The sequence below is a fragment of the Pangasianodon hypophthalmus genome, chromosome 19, assembly GCF_027358585.1.
Source record: "Pangasianodon hypophthalmus isolate fPanHyp1 chromosome 19, fPanHyp1.pri, whole genome shotgun sequence".
NCBI lineage: Eukaryota > Metazoa > Chordata > Actinopteri > Siluriformes > Pangasiidae > Pangasianodon > Pangasianodon hypophthalmus.
This window is the reverse complement of record NC_069728.1, coordinates 13,554,211-13,570,302: the sequence shown is the minus strand read 5'-3', so window position 1 is coordinate 13,570,302 and position 16,092 is coordinate 13,554,211. Positions and strand designations below refer to the sequence as shown.

The 16,092-nt window shown below is 38.2% G+C and overlaps 1 protein-coding gene and 1 non-coding gene across 2 annotated transcripts in view; one reads left to right on the top strand and one right to left on the bottom strand.

Annotated features, from left to right (window-relative positions):
• Positions 1–15,467, bottom strand: part of tmem121ab (transmembrane protein 121Ab) — a 69,095-nt gene extending 53,628 nt beyond the window's left edge. Inside the window, exon 1 of the mRNA XM_026923446.3 lies at positions 15,152–15,467. The gene's annotated coding sequence lies outside the window, so the exon portion shown is untranslated. The remainder of the gene's footprint in view (positions 1–15,151) is intronic.
• On the top strand, positions 944–1,035 carry trnar-ucu (transfer RNA arginine (anticodon UCU)). Its single transcript is given in 2 exon segments — positions 944–980; positions 1,000–1,035. It is a non-coding gene; the product is annotated as a tRNA-Arg (tRNA).
• Positions 15,468–16,092: the final 625 nt, after the last annotated feature.

The following is a 16,092-nucleotide window of genomic DNA, read 5'->3' as shown; positions in this document are numbered from 1 at the left end:
TTCCACTGCCTTATGTGTCATCAGGGGAATCCTCCATCACCTGGTGCTCTGCTTCCATCGGGACAGTTTATCCTGATCACCACTGAGAAGATCATGATGCATATCTGGTATTTTCAGATAAATGTTACAACTGCATTGTTATAGAATAATGATACAGAAACAAAACATTAGAACTTATTGAAGCATTAGTAACATTTCTAATCTACAGTTGCCACAAACACAAGTTTTTCCTTGCCATCGTCACCTCTGGCTTGCTCATTAGGGATAAATTCACATATTTACAGTATATTTTTTGGGAATCCATTTATTTCTGTAAAGCTGCTTTGTGACAATGTCCATTGTTAAAAGCGCTATACAAATAAAATTGAATTGAATTGAATTAATCTCTCTGCATTCTACAATATGAGTATTCCATATGAGATTTCACCCAAAGTCATCATTCTGTCATACTGTATATTTAATACGGCAGTGTCAGATAGTAGTCATACTCCTGAGGGTTTATTAATATAAGGACTAGCTGACACTTTATTGTAGTTATTTATTGTAATCTAAGCCTACTGTAAAGAGGAGAGTCACACAGGGAGAACCGATGGTAAAAACACGTACAGGTTTCTGACAGTGCTTTCACAAGTTTTTACTCACACAGTGGACAAAGGGCTTGTGTCCAAAAAGTCCTCCATGTAACTTCTATATACACGAAAGAAAGAGAAAGAAAGCAACAGAGAGAACAGTCCAGAGAGTACCTATAGTGCACTTCAGTAAAAAATGTCAAGGTAGTAAAAGTGCACCATAAACTGATGATAAAGCAGTTACTGAAGATAAAGGAATTTAAACAAAGTTTCAGGATGAAGGACAATTTGAATAAAAAGTCCTTAATTTCATGCGAATGAGTCGTAAGGAAAAAAATGGATACAATCTCCAGTCCTGACCTTAGCCTTCATGTGGCTCTGTGGCGCAATGGATAGCGCGTTGGACTTCTAAGTAACACTTGGTGGAGTGATTCAAAGGTTGTGGGTTCGAGTCCCACCAGAGTCGAGGCTTTTAGGATCAAGTGGCTGACTGGTTAATTCAGTAGACTGCTACACATGGGTTTGAATCCCAACCTCGTCAGAAACTGGGTTTTTAATTTTTTAAAATTTTTTAAATAATGGGCAGTGGTGGCTCAACAGTTAAGGCGCTGGGTTACTGATCAGAAGGTCAGCAGTTCAAGCCCCAGCACAGCCAGGCTGCCACCCTGAGCAAGGCCCTTAACCGTCTCTGCTCCAGGCATGCTGTATCATGGCTAACCCTCCACTCTGACCCCAACTTCCTAACAAGCTGGGAGATGTGAAGAAAAGAATTTCACTGTGCTGTAATGTATATGTGACAAAAATAAAGGCTGCTTATCCTTAGTCCTTTTCATACAAAAATGAGTCCTGTGAATTGTTACAAATTTGAGACCATTTTGCCCTTTAAATCTTTGTGAATTCACTTAGAGAAGAAAAAAGCTTCATGTGTTGCTCTTGTGCTTAATGAGAGCGCATTACAATTGCAGAAAGCAAAACATACAACACATTATCGCCTCATGAATGCAAATGTTATGCCACACCCCGTCAACGTCAGTGGAGATTCAGCGGATGTTTTCACTCACGACCAAGATGAACTGGTCCCTCATCACCTACACAATAATCAAAAAAGCTCATCAGTTACTTTCTCTACCATCTGATGGGAAACCCGAGTCCTCAACAACTTCTACACATGCACACCTACAACGAATTCTCACCAACAGCATATCTAGTACAGCAGTACTACTGTTTGCTACCAGAAAGACTCTAGAGAGTAGTGAGGATTGCCCAGATCATTACTGGCAGCAAATGTCTCTCTATCCAAGACATTTTTTGACTGAAGATCACAGAATTATTAAGGACTCCAGTCATCCTGACAACTCTCTATACGGTTCCCAAACCAGTCAGAACGTTGACCAATCTAGCATTGTCATTTTGATCAATTCAATTCTGCAATATGCACTTAAGCCCTGTCCACACTCGTGTGTGTGGGTGAATGACAAATAACATTTTCAAAATGGTAATTTAAAAAAATGTTATTAAAAAGGATATAATGTGCATTTTTGCATCTTGTATACATTTTGTATAAATTAATTTTGAAATAGGATCATCAGATTCACCCAGAAAATGTCAGGTGGCTCAAGTACACAGTAATGAAAAAAAAAAAAAAAAAAAAAAAAAAAAAAAATATATATATATATATATATATATATATATATATATATATATATATATATATATATATATATATATATATTATATGGACTATATATATATATATATATATATATATATATATATATATATATATATATATATATTAAATAAAGTTATTTTCCACTGCTGCAAGGTGTGCAAACTAGTCCTTGTTGTGCCTGCATGGAAAAATGTAACACGTAATATTCAATTTCTAATTAAAAGACAGAAAACTATATAAACACAGTAAACATGTATGCATTTCATAAGCTACTGCAGTTACAGTTCTTCTCTAATTGTGTAGTTTCACATGTAATATATTTGCTGAGATACACATTTTCTATGGTAATTTGTAACACTTATAGAAGGACTCCGAGGTGTCAGCACTTTCTAATAGTCAGGATGCTTTGCAAAGTTTCCCAGCACGGGAAAGTCTTCGGACAGAGGAGTTTACGTTTTCTGGTTTCTTAGTAAAATATGTGTTTTTTGAGAGAGAGAGAGAGAGAGAGAGAGAGAGAGAAAGGCAAATGGCGTGGGAAAGACTGTTTATCTTGCTATAACATAAGTGATATCAGGAATTACCTTGTTTCACGGACGCTCCAGAACATTAAATTTAAATATAAACCATCATAATCTGTGGTGTGTAATTTATTAATAAATTAAACATTGTAATCCTTGGAAAGTTGTTGTGGTATAAGTGGAATAACACACTCCAGACTGTACATTATACAAAAATAATGCACTTCGGGATGTAACATCACTCCGCTTTGCACTGTGCCGTGTCACACCACTGCAGCGTGGTTTTTTTTGTGTAACTGCACTGTCTGTTGTGTGTTATTCCTTACTTAACTGCATTGTGTAATTAACTGCTGTGGTGAAGCAACAGTTTTTTTCATGCAAGTAAGCACTTCATTATGACAATGTATTCTATGTACTGTCTATACACATAGCTGAACTGAAGGTTCCTCAGGGACTACACTCCATCCTAAGCGCTTGAGCAATGGAGCAAGTGGAGCACTCGCACCCTCGCTTTTCTTAGAGGAGGAGCAAACATATGATTTTGCTTCCTCACTTTGTATATAAAAAATAATATTCAGTGTAAATAACTATATGATCTTGGGATTAACTATGCAGTATGCTTCATGTAATTTTATCAAACTCCCCTAAAACAAAACATCCACTTGTGAAGGAGTGCAGTGAAGACACCTTGCTCTTTGGCACTCAGATCTGCATTTGGACACAACTATGGGAAAAGGGGCAACCCAAAAGCATGACAACCACTCAGCTGCCCAGCACAAGCATGCAGCACAGAACAATTACCCGTATGAAGCACTAGACCGCACGGTGCAGACCAATTACCTGAGCCGCATGCCGTGACTAGTCACCTCACCACTCATTATTTATTTGCTGTGTGTGTAAAATTAAGTTGTCCTGCAAAACCGTGTAGCCTAGATCATATAATAAATGAACTTCAGCCGTAAATAATTGAAATAATTATTATGAGATGGAAGTGTTCCTCAAAACGACGACTGTACTTCAAATCAGTAATGTTTCTGCCTTGAAAAGCTGCATCTGTGGCAACTAAACATGCATGCAGCTCTTTTACAGTAAAGTTAAACTAGTATGGAAGAACAATGGTAGTAAAAAGAAAAATTCCCTTGGACCTCAGCCACCCCAACTTTGCTCCCCAAATTTCACAGAAAATCAGGCGCCCATGAAATCCATAGTCTGTTTTTTTTTTTCTTTCACAGTCTCTTGCTATGTGAGTTTCTTATTTATTCTCTTGTGGTCTGATCTGTTCATCAGTGTAATACTTTTTTATTTCCCTTATCCTCTACCAATGTCTTCGTGAGCCATGTCTAGTCTGTATGATCAATGGCGAGCTTGTACATGCGCCCTATCTCCCAGATTCATTTTTCACAATTTGCCTTTTGGACATTTCATCAAACTCAAGGACATCTTGATTCACACACTGATTGGCTGACAGAGGAAGTCCAGCCTTCTTTAGCAGTGCCATCACACTGTATTGACTTTAAACATGTATAGTTACATAAAGAGATTTGGAAGAGCTTGCATTTTAAGCTGTAGGACAACAGCAAGTGAGAGGTTATTAATGCCAGTAGAAGAAACACTCAGTTGAACAAGCCACCTCCCACTTGCAGCAGTAGCCACACCCACCCGCAGGAGCTCTGACTATCCATGGATAGCTCTGGTCTACAGAGACATCCTGCTCCTTCATTTTGGACACATACAAAGGCAGCAACCCATGTGGTGTTCTTGGAGAAATCAGTACCAGATGACAGTATTATGAAAATTACAGTCTGTTACTCATGTAATTTTACAACTCTGAGTTATGTCAAAAGAGCAGCTATTCAGCACAACAAAGCTGGTCAGGTAGAAATTTTGTACTTACAAAGTTATGGTACTAAACTCAGGATTATCAACTGAGGGTCTGCTGTATTCATTTTGTCCATGTTAAAAAAGGGCAATGTATTGAATACTGTCTCAACAGAGCTCCTGAGCTCCTGAAATGTGCAATAGGCATAGGCAATACTCTCTTGCTCTGGAGACGTGTGTGTGTGTGTGTGTGTGTGTGTGTAGGTGACATTATTGGGGGTAGCTCAAACAGTGTTTCCTCTGAGAGAATTTGGCAGTTACATCTAGCATTTGTCAAATGATGACCCCTGCCGTAAGCCGTGATACAATTTAAGGTGGTTGTTGTGATAAATATATTACTGGTACATGCTCAGTAAACACTCTCTCTCTCAAAGCAGCCCATGAAAAAACAACAAGACATGCTGCTGATTATGGGTTGTAAACCACACAAGAGACAGTCTGTGATATCACGCTAAATTAATGTTTATTGCTCTTTATGGCCTGATATGTTACTGTGAGAGAAACAATGCTAGCAGTTCTTACAGCCTCCTTATTGCAGGGCAGTTTAAATAAGAATCAGTTTTCCTGAGTAGCTCCTTACAAGAAATTGGACTGGTTGTTCCTATACACTGAAGCAGACATGAAACAAGGAGTTAGATAAAGAATTAATTGTACTCCTTTTATCCTGAATGCAGTCAAATTAGCCAAATGCCTGTCTTCAGTGTGTTTAGTTCTGCACTGGAACTATGAGGATAGTACAAGTGAAGGAGGCGTTGCCTTTGTGTGTTTGAGAGAAAAAGGCGTAGCTTCTATGTCTATCAGTCATAATGGAGGAGTGGCCTCTATGTATGTCTGTCCCAGTGAAAAAGGTGTGGCCTCTGTGTCTAATAGTACCAAATAAAGAAGGCGTGGCCTCGGTGCCTGTCAGTGTCTCTGAAAGAGGTGTGGCCTCTGTGCCTGTCAGTCCAAATGAAGGAGGAGTGGCCTCTGTGTATGTCAGTCCCAGTGAAAAAGGCATGGCCTCTGTGTCTATCAGTCCCAATGAAGGAGGCACAGCTTCTGTGCCTGTCAGTCTCTGTGAAGGAGGCGTGGCCTCTGTGTCTGTCAGTCCCAAGGAAAAAGGTGTAGCCTTTTCTCTCCTAAACAGCTTTGTTTGTTTCAGCCTCAAAGTACTTTGAAGCAGTTTCATGAAGTCACCACGTGATGCATTACGTTTTGATTATCTCATTGTCAACATTAAATTTACAATAATGTTTTGGGCAGCCATTTTTATCCAAAGCCACTGAGCTTTGAGGACCCAGCAATGGCAACTTGGAGGATATGATCTTTCAACCTTCCAATTAGTGGCCCAGGATCTTAACTGCTGAGCCACCATTGTCCTGAAAACATTTATCAATTTGACATTAAGTAAATTGATCAAGGGGTTAGCCTTTGAGGTCTTTAAACCCTTTAAATTCCTGTGATGACTTTCTGACAGCACATTTGACATCACATTAACGTCAGTTCCTATAGAATGAGACTGTACATCAGAGCTGCCTAAAACTAGCTACCGGTGTACCTAGGCAGCCTCATTCTGAATGGGTTAGTGGTAGTATTTTTAGTCATTCAGTCACATTATCATGCATATTGAATACAATGAATCACCTGTTCATTACTTACTAGGTTTGTACACATCACAGGCTGGCAACTCAATGTACTCTGTGCATGATATCAGTGTATCAAAGTATATTGCATAACTGATTATGACAAGCTCAACAGAAATTTTCCCATCATATTGCTTTTGTGAAAAGATCTAGCTCCTGCAGAATAATCCCAATACTTTTCATCACACAAAAAGTTCACAGCCCCTTAATATAACCTGAACTGTGAGTGTGTGTGTGTCATTCCTACAGCATAACTATAGTGGTGTTCATTATCCCAGGCATCGATTAGACGTGCCAATACGCTATTGACTGAGCTGAAAGCCATTATTTCAGTCATGCCTTTCTGCTCTAGATGCTATTTTAAGCAGATGTCAGAGATAGTAAAGGGGGAAAGCGTGAGAGATGGAAAACTGAAGAGAAAACTGAATGAAATGAATGGTCTAACATGTATGGTGAAATTAATATAACCATACAAAATATTGTGTGTGTGTGTGTGTGTGTGTGAGAGAGAGAGAGAGAGAGAGAGAGAGAGAGAAAGGGATTCATGTGACGTTATTATTTTCACACTGAGATCATTTTATCATAGTCTACAATATGATCACAATGCTGTGTTAAAAGTGACTAAACAAGTCAATACTAAACAAGCACTCATCCGTCTGAGTGACAGTTCTGTCTATCATGTTTTTGACTTTAATGTGCACTCTCTTGCAGTAATTTTGGAGTAGCTCTGGAGTATATGCATAAAATTCTAAGTACTTAAAATGTTTAGTATTTAAATGCCTTTGACTATTCATGAGGCTGTAATGTTATACTCTCACAGATAGCATTTGAATTTTAGCTTCATTATGCTTTATACAGCATCTCATAGGTCCAGGTTTGAGTCTCAATCAGGGAACCAACCCCCAGCCACTGGAGGGTTGCATAAGCCAGTGCCTGGCCCAAGCCTGGAAATGGGGAGGGTTGCGTCAGGAAGGGCATCCAGCATAAAACTTATGCCAGAATGAAAATATGTGGATGGGTTATCCGCTGTGGCGACCCTGAACAGGAGCAGCCGAACGAGGGGAAAAATGCTTTATATCACATAAACCACATCAGATGAAGGGGTTGTGAAAATCACAGAGGCAAGATCATAACTTTATCATAAACGATATCAGGCCATTCCAGAATCTTCAGTTCATCTCCATGCAGGACTACTTTTTTTTTTTATTTAAGCCCTCCTATACACAGTTAGATTGAACTTAAAATGTCTCTCTCTCTTCACTACTTACACTCACTACATACGGTATAACATGATGGTGTTGTAGAACCTAAATAGAGTTCATTTGAGATTCAGCTACAAAAAAATAATGAAACCAGTTTCAGTGACTGTTGGAAACTGTTACTGATTTACATGTAATATTACTTTCTTTTCTAATATATTTACTCAACAAATTAGAAATACATTTATTTGGTGCTCTTTTCCTATACTGACCAACAGTGCTCATTTAGGCAAAAGTTACTCTTTAGCTTGAATATTGCATATATTCATATATTGCATATATGAAAATTAAAATAGTATTCGAAAGGTGATAAACCCTTACAGACCTGGTGCATGTGTTTGTTAGGACTTGACTACACTTTTTACACACACAAAGTAATTAAACACATTCAATATGGCCCCCCATATGACCCTGATTAGAGCGAGTGGTCTGAGCGTAATATCCTGTGTGGCAGCCTCTATAACCTGCACAGGGTCGATAAACAGTGTGTGTGTGTGTGTGTGTGTGTGTGTGTGTGTGTGTGTGTATAGGGGGGGTGAGAAAGAGGAAGTGCTCTCAGGGAGCCCATTAAAGACAATGGCTGCTTAGGGCTACACTGTGTGTGGAAGGTTAGGGAGAAATTTGTGACTACACTAAGATGGATTGATTTCAGAAAATTGCCAAATGTCTTAGGTGTTTAATCTTCCTAATGCAGTTAAAAGCAACAGTTTGGCAGAAAATTAAATATAGAAAATGTCCCCCCTTACCCTAAATGTAATCAATTAGCTAATCCAAGGTGTCCAACCGGCCTCAAAAGACCTTCTTTGTCTCATTAACACCATTTAGACATTCATACATAAACATAAGCTAGCAGAATTAAATCCCAAAACATGAAATATACACATCTAATTGAAACTACATTATTATCCATCGCTTCTCACACATTTCTTACCTGAGTCCAGCGTAGAGTGGCACCAAACTGTGTGCTGGGTTAAAAAGGGACTCCAACTTCAAAATGGCTGCCACTAATGTTCTAGCTCTGCTACATACATTTATCTGTTTTTAACAAAAGATAATTTTGCCATTGTTTCAAAAATAACAAGCTGTTCTGTTTAAGATATTAAACAACTCAAACAACAAAAACATCAGAGGTGAGTATGTGATGGTTTAGGCCTGCATTGTGAACAATGCTAATGCTTGTTTTACCGCTAGCTGCATTAGCGTTCTAGCAACAAACTAAAGAACCCAACGTTAGACAACAAAGAGGTTTTTGTTGACTGACTACATTTGGCATAAGGAGGAAAGTGTGGACATTCTAGCATTTCATGCGTTTGTGCTTGCTTCTCTAATATAACCTTTTTTTTTTTTTTTTTTTAAAGAACACCCCATACCATCCAGCACCTGTGGTATTACCTCAGTCTCGATGTAGTACGTGACATTTAACTTTGTAATGTCAGCGAGTCTGAGGTAGTATGGTACAAGTGTAGCATAGCATTATTAACTTATAATAATAACTTATTCCAGAGAGTTATTTCATGGTGAACAGTCACAGGCAAACCCCTGGCAGAATGGTCAACCCACACACAGACACAGCATTTAATGTAAGAATATGATGTTAGTTGATATACTATATACCGTCTAACTTTACCAAAATGGTAACTGGGTCTTTTTAACCCATTCATTTTTCATATAGTGAACATATAGTGAATCTTATCCCTTGAAAATGTCTCTTGCTGGGAGGAGCAGCTATGTTTCATCTGAACTAGAGACCAAAGAGGGCCATTTACTGTAGCCTAAATGAGCCTAAAAGTAATTGCAATGTGATTTTATTAATTAAATCCCTATCGTGCTGCCTAGATTCTGCATGCAAGTGTACTTTGAAAGCAGATTATCAATGACTACAGAGGTCGCATGGCTCTGATGTTGATTGAATTTCAATCAATGTCCTTAAACTCAGTGAGAGCAGTTAAATACAGAACTAATTTGACAAAGTGTTTTAATCCTGTGCCGACTGTTCCATGATAAAATGACATCTGCTTTTAGTTGTAACACTTACCACAATGTGTATAAATGGACCAGCATTGTATATTACAGTAAAGCATATAATAATAAATGTAGGATTGTGACTGTTTAATGTTTTGATGGTTTGCCATGAGATCACAGGAAATTACATCACTGGCTCACAGGTCATGACTTCCTTTCCTCACTCTAGTAACTCCATCAGGGGAAAGTAATCTTTCCTATTAGTTTCATTGTACTTTACTGAATAATACACAGTAGTTCCTGAATAACATCAATGGATAACTGAATAATAAGCTGAGAGTTTAAGGGGTTTAAAAAAATGCTAAGAAAATGGGGTTCCTTCATTGTTCTTATAAACTATGCAAGATTGATCCCCTTAATAAATCACTCTAGTGTTATGTAAAGAACAAAACACAGCAGGGTGCTGGGATGTGGCCCAGTTACGATTACCACCTTGAAGTTGTTTATTTAAATTTTTTATTATAATTAAAATTATAATTGTTTTTTTCCTCTTATACCACAGCAATTTTCCAATTATTACAGTTGGAAAATGTATTACTGCATTACCCGTCATACTTTTAAACATTTATAGTTGTTTAATGTCCACAAAACAAATTTGTTCCTGTTATCTCCAGCCTCTTTTTTTTTCTTTCTCTTGAAGTTATTAAAAAAAATCGCAGCTTGACAGGTTTCTGAGAAACCGGAAAATTGTCTGTCCTGAAGACTCCTTCATGACAGAAATCATACTGACTGCTACAAATGTTCCAATGTGATGTTAATTTGTATGATTACATCACTAGTTTTTCATGTTGTTACATCATTAATTTACAGCTTTACTAAAACGTGATAACATTATGGCTCATATTCAATATTCTTTTCGTCCTTCCAAATCAATGAGTGCACTGTTGTACAGTTTTCACTCCGTTATAAAGAACAGGCAATGCACACAGCTAGTTAAGATACAGCAGATGTCTTTGAATCAGTAAGATATCAGTATATTCCAGGACAACAACCCAAATGATCCCACAAACAGCATCAACATGCTAAAGCGCAGTCTCTATCCTCTAGCATGCCCTACATGTGTCAGGCTTATGAACCACCATCGAAATGAATTACAGTAGAACAGTTTGCCCTGTATCAGCCCTAATGTCCTTGTTTCACTACTCCGAGCTGTTTTGTAGATGTAAGGCACCTGACTCGGCTTGTAACTCACTCACTGCCTCTCTCTTAGGCTCAAGTACGTCTAATGTATTTCTTGAATCTGATTTCAGAGTTCACATTACAAAGTGAAGTGTTTGTTCAGACTGTATTTGCTTGGATATTCACACTGGATGTTAAAGTAATGTTGCAGGCATGTGGACACTGAGAATTGTGGGGTAGGTGAAAGTTAGCTAGTTACCTAACAACCAGTAAAAAGATTTTTCTAAAGATTGTTTGAAGGCAATATGGGTGGCATGGTGGCCCAGCAGGAAGTGATGATGCCTCACAGGGCCAGGGTCCTGGTTTCGATCCTGCGCTTGGGTTACTGTCTGTGTCGTGTTTTCCATGTTCTCTCTGTGTCTGTGGTTTTCCTTATAGTTTTCTGGTTTTGTTCCACCTTCCAAAAACGTGCCAGTAAGTGGCTTGGCTACTCTATGGGCAGTATCCAATCTGGGTTCAGTGCAGAAAATGCCAAAAACTGAAAGAGGTTGCATATGCCATGTTTACTGGCCTGTCCTAATCTGCTTTCATGCTTGTTTTCCTTTGTGTTGTAATTATCACAAACTTCTGACCTCAAGGTTGAGGTCAGGAAGAGGAAGAGGATGAGGAGTTTTTTTTTTTTTACTTCTCAGTACATTCACTAAGTCAGAGAAGCCTAAATTTACTGCTCTCAGAATTTTCCTTTATCGTAATTATTTGATGTTCATTACAAAGTTACTGTGAACAGAACAACGTATACAGACCGATGTTAATAACTGACAAACCTCAACAGATAACCCAGAGACTTCTGAAAATCTGCTGCCATCATTATAAGCTGTTGCAGTCCACTGAAACCTTTCTTGTGCTCATCTCACTGCTCCTGTTCCCAGTATGGTTACACTGAACATTCTGCATCTTTTCAACACATTTAATAGTTTATTTCTGCAAAGCTATTGTACTGTAATGATTAAATCCCACTGTCTGGTGGTGGCCAGACTGGCTTATCTCAACACTGCAAAAAATGACATCCTGGCAAGTGAAAATATCGTGAATATAGGCAAAAGAATCTTGTATTTCTTATTATAAGATTACAATAAACCAAATATATGATTATTAAACCTATTAAACCTAGAGGTTTCTACTTATTTCAAGCTTTACATTTTTTTTTATTATAGATAATCTCTATGCTTCTTCTTAGAAATACATGCTTAAAATTAGCAAACTGATCTGCCAATACAAGACTATTTCAAGCAAATTAGTAGAAATGTCTAGAAAATAGGTTAAATAATCATTTATTTTGTTTGTCCTGATCTTATAATACGAAATACTAGATAAATCTGACTATATTCCAAAGATTTCACTTGTTAAGATATCATTTTTTGCAGTGAAGGTTTTAGAAGATTTTCCTTGCCACTGTTGCCCGTGGTTTGCTCATTAGGCACAGAGATCCAGATTTTTGTAAAGCTATTTTTTTGCGACACTGGAGTAACTTTGCTTTGAGAGGAAAAAAACAACCTTGCATGATCAATTAGGAACCAGTGCAATTCTCACTGAAAGTGTTTCTGTAGCATTTTTAGTCTGTATCAGGCATATATCATGCTTCCATTTTAAGCAGATTAAACCTGCACCAGCTTTTTAAACTGTCCCATGACCACAGTATGGTGGATGTTTGGGAAGATTTTAAAATTTAGTTGCTATGGATTACATCATCCCTGTTGCATCCTCGCTGGGCCCATTACAAAAAAACAGAAAGTTAATCAAAGAGTGCAATCCCACAAGCTAATTAAATTGGCCTTTATAATAACAGCTGCAACCGGCATAAAGCCTCACTTTATAATCACATTTTGCTCAATATCATGATGATATTTTTATTCTATAATAATGTGATCATACTGCCTTGTGCAATGCAAACATTTGTGCTCACAGGAAAGGAAACCTAGCTTGTGCCAGGTTAATTTATAGACGTCTGAATGTGAGAGTTTTATCATAGAGAAGTCATTTTATTACAGACCTCACCCCTGAGGAACTCACACCGTGAACAGGGCTAAACTCATCTTTTTAGAAAGGCTTTGGATCACTTTTAGCCTTGAGCTATTCTGTAAAAAATTTCTTAACACTGAGTTGGGGAAAAAAATCAAGCTTGTCAAAAAAGCAGTGACGTGTCCCCAGTGCTGGTTAGTGACTACGTTTATGTTTCATTTATTTCTAAATGGCATACAAATAAAATATACCTGATTTGAACTTCCGTAGCTGTCGTTCAACTTTAGTCATACAGTTTTCAATTTTATACATCTAAAGCAACCCGCTCATAACCGTGAACCAGTACGTGGTTTAGCATGTGCATGTGTCAGTGTGATAAAACGTATTTGACCTGAACTGCAATTCTTCAGCATCAGGTCCATGTAGCTGCAAGTCTACGGCTTGTTTCATACGTGCTGTGAACAAAACTTTCACATCTTCTGTCTAAAATCATTCACATTTGTTAAATCAGAGGAAAAACAGGGCTTGGTAGAGAATAGAGAAATAGATCTTGTGAAAAACCCATCACTAGACACATTAAAGATAAAATCACGGTTATATTTTCTATCCCAGTTCTGAAGTAGAAGCTTAAAGAGGAAATTTGTGTGCAGTTTATTCCGTCTCAATTTGAGCAAGAAAATTACATAATATCGCCTTAGGAACATTATGCATTGTTTTATAGGCAAAGCAGTCGTTTTATTAGCATAATGTTTTCATAAATAAATGAGTTCCTCAGCTTGAGAGCAAACTGGTGCGGCTCTCAACAGAATGTTTAGCCAGTTGCTGCAAGTAGAGGCATTTCCTAAGGGTTAGCTTGTTCCTTAATCTTAATCTTCATATCTTTTTTTTATTGGCAAGAATGAAGAAAAGTGGTGAAAAGCTAGAAAAGTAACAAGGACAGAAGTTGCCGTAACGACTCACTATGGCCTTTTTTTCCGGGATCATCTCGTACTCACTAATTCAGTACGGAGGATTGGACCAATATTAGAGTATATGGTCAAATATTTCCCAAACTTTAAACTGTAAAATATTTAAAATGTTTATATGCTACCAAATTATGTTACATCCATTTTTTTTTGGAAAAAAAAGCAATAGAAAAGTAAACTGCAAGTCCAAACAGCAGCATAGTTCATGGATTTATGGAAATTTCACAATAGGCTACTTGTGCACTTATCAACTTAACTTTCGCTTGCTAGGTCACTTAGGCTATGATCATATGCATCATTTTAATAAACTTTATAATGGGTGACACAAGCCTTGTTATGGGTGAAGGTGAAGCTTATGAAAGCTTTATCCAAGACTTGCCCCCTGCCCATATATATTTATATTTACATATAAATGGGAGAAATTGGAAAGTCATCAATCATTCAGACGCCGTACTAAATACATACTATAGCCCACAACAGCAACATTTCGATTCCCTGAGGCTTTAATGTCTATGACATTTTCCATAACTTAGAAATAAAAGCAGGCAGATAGTCAGCTTGGTTACTGTGAGAATGCTGCCAGTGTGGAAGTGGTTTATTAGTGATCGAAATGCAGCGACACTATCAGTATCCCCATAACAACACCTTTTAACCTCAGCACTGGTGTGGTATTGGAGCCCGAGTGGATCTGATATTGGTGTTGTTGTGTTGAAGATGAAAAAAAGGTCACTATTAGTATGAATTGACCTCAACCCTTAGAAGTTCCATAGCATTGCTAGCATATGAATACAGAAGGAAAGAAAAAGGGTGGAGAAGTACAAGGGTGCATAAGGAAATGACACTGATTTCCCTTTCGAGTAGCTTTATGGCAGATGTGTGAAAGAATTTGATGATTTTTTGTTCTAACGCTCCTGATTCATCCGATCACTCCATGACACCGGTTACCTGAATCAGGTATGTTAGAGCAGCGGAGTCACTGTGCTACCGCTCCTTATATTTATTATGGGAACCCACATTGTCTCTGTTCCTCTTATCCATTTGAAGAATAAGGTAACGTGCCATGCATAAGGCACCTCATCCCATCCCATCCCATCCATCCCACACACTCCCCATCACAACCCCTGCCACCCTCCTTCTGCTAAGCCATAATAATAATGAATGGCTCTAGAAATGCACTGGTATAAATCCAATAATCTGCATCATCATTTCCTAATATAATTGGGAGCAGGGATATCTTGAGACATACCGCATCTTTAAAGTACTGCTGTAGAAATGCAATACAGGGCAACTTGTACTCTCTGAACAGCAATAAAAAAAGAATAATAAATATAAACTACTTTACAGTACAGGGAATTTATAAAGCGACACACTAAATCCAGCAGACCACCAACAGACCAATGCACGTGTTTCATTAATCTCTTCTTCTTTTTTTTTTTTAGCTGTACTACTCTTTAGACAGCAACAAATTATCAGCATGCGAGACGGTGGAAAAAGTGGCACGCGCTCACCGGGAGGAAGCCGCCGCTTTAATCCACACGCGCAGAAGAGATGCTGCTGCTGCTGCTGATGATGATGATGATGATGATGATGCTGATGATGATGATGATGATGATGTTTCAGTCCGCGAGCGTCACCGCGCTTAAAATCCGTCCAGTGGCGTGACGTCTTAAATCTGAAAACTAGACATTCGAATCGTAAAAACGGAGTTTAAAAAAAGATCCGATTTCTGTACCGGAGGCAGAAACCAAAAGCGTCGCGAGCCGGTGCGTTCTGCTTAGTTGTGCGCGCGCGACTCCCTCCCTCCCTCTCTCTCTCTCTCTCTCTCTCTCTCTCTCTCTCTCTCTCTCTCTCTCTGTGTGTGTGTGTGAGAGCGCGCGTGCGTGTGTGTGTGTGTGTGTGTGTACCTCCCCCTTTCTCTCTTTTCTCTCTCTCCCTCTCTCAGTCCTCATTCCCTGTTTCTCTTCATCCTCCTCTCCTTATCCATCTCTCTCCTCTCCTTTTCAGTCTTTACCTCTCTGTTGCATTCTGTCTTTCCATTCTCCATTTCTCCTTCTCACCATCTGTCTTTCAGCTTCAGTCTTCACAAACAAACAAACAAAAAATGCAGGTATATATATATATATATATATATATATATATATACACACACACAGTATACATATATGGAAGCTTTCAAAGTCCAAAGAATAACAAGCCTTTAATATGCAAAGAAGCCCTGAGGAACCCTTGAGGGTCTTTTTTTTTCTTTTTAGAGTGTGTATGTATATAAAGACACTGTGTGTGTCAAGAAGAATAAAACACAAGGACAGGCCACTAAGGTCTCTCATTTATTTAACAACAGACCTCTTTTGCCAGACAGATCACTATTTATAAAGTAAATGGGATATTAATAAGGAATAAAACATGACAAAGTGTGCTCTTTTAGGAAAATAATCAATGATGGGGTTGT